The sequence below is a fragment of the Tupaia chinensis genome, unplaced genomic scaffold (genome assembly GCF_000334495.1).
Source record: "Tupaia chinensis unplaced genomic scaffold, TupChi_1.0 Scaffold143574_1, whole genome shotgun sequence".
In the NCBI taxonomy this organism is placed as follows: domain Eukaryota; kingdom Metazoa; phylum Chordata; class Mammalia; order Scandentia; family Tupaiidae; genus Tupaia; species Tupaia belangeri.
In genome coordinates, this window is record NW_006203419.1 from 582,535 (window position 1) to 588,316 (window position 5,782).

Consider the following 5,782-nt stretch of genomic DNA (forward strand, 5'->3'; position numbering starts at 1 on the left):
TCTTTCTGTCTCTCTCTGGTTAAATTAAAAATAATAATGATGATGATAATAATAATATAATGGGATTGAATAAATAATTCTTTTTTTATTTTTTTATTTTTTTTCCTTTTTTATTTATTTATTTATTTTTGGAGAGATTTTCACTGTAGGGCGCGTGCGCTCGCCAGACAGACAGAGAGAGACAGAGAGACAGAAAGCGAGAAATCACCCCCCAGGTGGCATGGCCACGCCGCAATACCTTGTCCTCCATTCTCCTCTCGGGATCTTGGGCACGCACGCACACGCGCCCGGCGTGAGTTTTAAGTCACCGGGTCCGGGACACGAACCGCGGTCGACTACGTGGGAGTCCAGCGACATAGCCATTACGCTAACTGCTGGTTCCCAATAATTCTTTTTTTTTTCTTTGGAACAATAAACACCTTTATTACAGAGTGGAGACAGGTTTATTTGCCTTTCCGGGCTTTGACTTTCCTCAGGTAGAACTCCAGCTCCTTGCCTCCTAGCACACAGCCATCTGCATGGCCGCACTGGCCCGGTCTGGATGCCATGCACACAAGCAGCTTGCCACGCTGGAACTGCTCCTCCAGGAGCCGCTGATTTTGGCATTCTTTTTCCTTTTATCGTATTTCTTCTGAATTTTCTTTGATTACTTTTTGTTTAAAATCTCTTCCTAGGGGACCAGCAGGTGGCGTGCTGGTTAAGTCACTGGACACTCCCACATGGCCGACCATGGTTCGAAGTCCCAGACCTGGTGGCTTGCTTTCTCACTTCAATTCTCTCTCTGTGTCTCTCTCTGGTCAAATTAAAATAAATGAATGAATAAAATTAAATACATAATTTTTTTAAAAAGCTCTTCCTCCTCAGGAGTCAGCTTGGCCTCCTTCTCACGGCCCAGGGGCAGCGCATAGTGGGACTTGTCCCACTGTCAGTACGGTGTGTTGTCAATGAGCACGATGCAGTTCTTCACCAGGGTTTTGGTGTGGACTAGCTCGTTATTGGATGTATTATAGACAACATGGATGATCCTTGTTTTGCATGTACAACACTCTGAGCCCCAAGAAAAGTTCCCCACTTCCAGCCTCAGGGCACGGTATTTCTTGTTACCTCCCTGCACACGGACTGTGTGTATGCAGTGGGGCTGATCTTAGTGTTGGCAGCGGGGCATCCCAGCTCATACTTCCATTACTTGTGGTAGGGCTTTCTCTTGCCCCTGGTCTTGTGGTGTTTGTGCCAGTTATTCTGAGAGATACCCTCACTCAGCACCAGCTGGAAAGAGAATAATTATTTAAATAGATAAAGAAATAGAAAGTTGAGGGTCTATTAATAGTAAGATCACAAACTCAACAGGCAGACAGAAAGTTAGCCCTGGATATTTGGGATATTGAGACTCTTGATCATTTTCTTTCTCTAGTCATTGTCTAATGAGTATGTTTATAATATGTTTAAAAGAAACAAGCAGAATACACAAACTGTGGAGGTGGTATGCATGTAGATCTCCCAAACAGAATGTGATTAAAATCTGACAGCAAACCTAATGTGTTTGCTTCGCTATCTTACCTACTCCTCACAGATACAGACCAATTTACTAACGTGTCTGATTTGTAACAGGGCAAATGGACTGGAGCTTTTTTCTTTTTGTTTCTTTTCTTTTTCTTTTTTTTTTTTTTGAAAGGTTTTTGCGTGTGTACTCGCCAGACAGACAGAGACAGAGAGACAGAAAGCGAGAAATCCCCCCGCAGGGGGGATGGCCACGCCACAATCCTTTCTCCTCCATTCTCCTCTCGGGATCTTAGGCATGCACGCACACGCGCCTGGCGTGAGTTTAAGCCACCGGGTCTAGAACCACAGTCAACTTCGTGGGAGTCCAGCGACATAGCCATTACGCTAACTGCTGGTCCCAATAGACTGGAGCTTTAAGTTCATTTAAGTGGGCCACCTCAGTGGTGCAGTAGTTATAAAGGCTTAATATGAAACTAGAATGGCAAAAGGATGGAGAGGTCAGGGCCTATTAGAATTCTCCACCCAAACTCTTTCATTACCTGGGACCTGGAATTATCTTAGAGATACTATGGTCAAAAAGCCCAGATGTCTACAGAGTTTTCCTTTTGTAATCTTTCTCTTTACTCTTAAGCCAGTGGTTCTCAAAAGTCAGCATGCCTAAGATTTTTCTGTATAAAGTTTTGTGTCTACACAGAGCCATATACAGATGCTCTACTTACCGTGGGTTTATTGGGATGTAAATCCAACATAAATTGAAAATACTGTTAGTCGAAAATGCATTGAAGGGGCCAGCAGGTGGCATGGTGGTTAAAGGTGCTGGACTCCCACATGGCCGACTGTGGTTCAAGTTCTGGACCTGGCAGCTTGCTTTCTCGCTTTCCCTCTCTGTCTCTCTCTGATCGAACTGGAAAATAATAATAATAAATAAAGTTATATAAAATAATTCTTTTTAAAAAATCAAAGAAACAAAACGCATTTAATACAACTAACCTATAGAACATCATAGCTTAGCCTAGTCCGCCGTAAACATACACAGAACACTTACATTAGCATGCAGTTGGGCAAAATCATCTTACACAAAGATTACCATATAACAGAATGTGCATCTCTCTTGTGTTTGCTGAATGCTGTACTGCAAGTGAGAAGCAGCATGGCTCACTTTCTCTGATCAGCATCCAGAGTAACCTACTGCATATCGCTAGCCCAGGAAAAGATCAAAATTCAGAGTAGTTTCTTCTGAATGTGACATTTTAAAAAGATTTTTTGAGAGGTTTTTGCTATAGGGTGCGTTCACCCGCCAGAAAGACAGAGAGACAGAAAGCAAGAAATCACCCCTCACAGGGATGGCCATGCTGCAATCCCTTCTCCTCCATTCTCCTCATGGAATCTTGGGCATGTATGCACATGTGCCCGGTGTGAGTTTAAGCCACCAGGTCCGGGACTCAAACAGTGGTTGACTATGTGGGAGTCCAGCGACATAGCCATTACGCTAACTGCTGATCCAAAATGTAAAATTTTTAAGTCACTGGTGGTGTGGTGGTTAGGGTGCTGGACACTCCCACATGGCGAACCACAGTTCAAGTCCCAGAGCTGGTGTCTTGCTTTCTCTCTCTCCCTCTGTCCCTCGCTCTCTGTGTGTGTGTGTGTGTGTGTGTGTGTGTGTGTGTAGTCAAATAAAAATAAGTGCATGAATAAATCAAATTAAATTCTTAAAAAAATATTTTAAGGGGGAACCAGCAGTTAGCGTAATGGCTATGTCGCTGGACTCCCACGTAGTCAACCACGGTTTGCGTCCCGGACCCGCGGGCTTCAAACAAGCCGTGTGTGTGCATGCCCAAGATCCCGAGAGGAGAATGGAGAAGGGATTTCAGCGTGACCAACCCCCCTGGGGGGTGATTTCTCGCTTTCTGTCTCTCTCTGTCTGTCTGGCGAGCGCATGCACCCTATAGCAAAAACCTCTCCAAAAAAATATATATTTTAAGGCACACCATCATAGGTTGGGGACTACCTGTCTGTATGCTGTACTTCAAGAGAGTTCACACAGACTTTCAAGAATTTATCTTTAGAAAAAAGATTTAAGATTTCTGCCATAGGGTCTATGTACTCATCAAAGACACAGAGACAGAAAGTGAGAAATCACCTTCTGGGTGGCCACTCCACAATTCCTGCTCCTCTATTCTCTCCGGATTTTGGGCATGCATGCACAAGCACCCAGCATGAATTTCAAACCACCAGGTCCAGAACTCAAATGGCAGTTGGCCATATGGGAGTGCAGCTTCTTAACCACCACACCATCTGCTAACCCTTCAAAAACAGTTTTGAGCATACAGAATTTTTACTTTGCTAACTTCTAGACTATGTATGATTATATTTGTTTGTTTTTCTGAAAAGTTATGCTTGTTATTTGTATGATAAAAATAAGTGCTTCCACCTTTCAGTTTAGGCTAGAGTATGAAACCCTTTGGGGTCACACCAGAAAGGCAAAGGAGGGAGACTAGCAAGAAGGTTCTCTCAGTCCTACTTTGCAGTTCGTGCTGCTGAGCGTGTAGGTTCCTAGGACACTGAGCCAACCATTTACTTTCCCTCCAAAAACTGCCTCCAAACTCACCTCCCTGACATCCTCTCACTCCAATAAACCAACAGCAACTTCATCTTTGCTCATCCTTTCTCTCCATTAAGAATATCCTTCCCACAACAGAAAGCCTTGGCCAATTCTGTGAAAGAACTTTCTTTTCTTTTTTAAATTAAGGTGAAAGTCACTTAACGACATTGAACCATTCATTTAACTATTTTTGTTTAGAGGTTTTTGCTATAGGGCGTGCGCTTGCCAGAAAGAGAGAGAGAGACAGAGAAACAGCAAGAAATCACTCCCCAGGGGGATGGCCATGCCTCAATCCCTTCTCCTCCATTCTCCTCTCAGGATCTTGGGCACACACGCACACATGCCCGGCATGAGTTTAAGCTACCGGGTCCGGGACTCAAACCGCAGTTGACTACATGGGAGTCCAGCAACATAGACATTACTCCAACTGCTGGTCCCTCATTTAACTCTTTTACCTTTATAATATTTAGTGTACTCACAATGTTGTACAACTACCAGCTCTCTGGTGTCAAAACGTTTTAATTATCCTATAAAATCACCCCATGCCTTTAGTAAACACTCTTATTTCCCTCCATACCCCTCTGGAAATCTCTAATCTGCTAAGGATTTGTCTATCATTCATACATCTGAAGAGTAATTACACATTATGTGACGTTTCGTGTCTGGCCCTTTTGACTTAACACAGTTTTTGAGGTTCACCTAAGTGATAGCATATATCAATGCTTTATTCCTTTTAAGACTGAATAATATTGCATTTTGTGCATATACCACACTGTTTACTCACTCAATGGTTGATGCACGCTGAAGTTGCTCCTACCTTTTGGCTGTTATAAATAAGTCTGCTATAAACACTCACATGCAAGTTTCTGTGTAGACATTATTTTCACTCCTTTGAGCACTGAGAAGACACTTTCTCTTCATTCTCACACAACTGTTACCAACACATTCAGTTTCTCTCCTACTGTACTCTCACAACATTGAACACTTATGTGACCAGATGTGGGACTCCCCTTCCCCCCATACCAAGCAATTCCCTAGCAGATGCCAACTTGGTATCTCATAATACAATTCAAATTCCAACATATCTACTTAGGGGAGATACAGTTAGATCCCACAGGTTAAGGGCTCAGTCCCACAAGACTGATCCCCCACCACTTTAGATGTCAACACAAGTTCCAAGTGCCTGTACTTCTGACCTACTGGCTTTAAGTCAAGAGTCCCACAACTCCCCTCCTTGGGTTAGATAATTTGCTGAGACGGCCCTCAGAACTCGCCAGTTTATTATAAGTCGTTTTATAAAGGATACAGATGAACAACCAGATTAAGGGGTACATAAAGTGAGATATGGGGGAAGGGACTCAGAGCTCCCATGTCCTTTCAGGAACACCATAGTGTTCCACAAATAGTGTTGCATTCAGCAACCTGGACACTCATCAAATCTCATTATTCAAGAATTTGTATAGTATCATCTCCAGCCACGACCCCATTCCCAGGAGTTAGTGGGTAGATTTGAAAATTCTACCCCTCTACAGGACCAGCATTTAGCGTAATGGCTATGTTGCTGGACTCCCACGTAGTCGACCGCGGTCCGAGTCCCAGACCCAGTGGCTTAAAACTACACCAGGCGCGTGTGCATGTGTGCCCAAGATCCCGAGAGGAGAATGGAAAAGGGATTGCGGT

General features: G+C 43.7%; 1 pseudogene; it reads right to left on the reverse strand.

Moving 5' to 3' along the window:
- Nucleotides 1-443: 443 nt before the first annotated feature.
- Nucleotides 444-2,249, reverse strand: LOC106733327 (40S ribosomal protein S8 pseudogene; annotated as a pseudogene).
- Between the last annotated feature and the right edge of the window lie 3,533 nt (nt 2,250-5,782).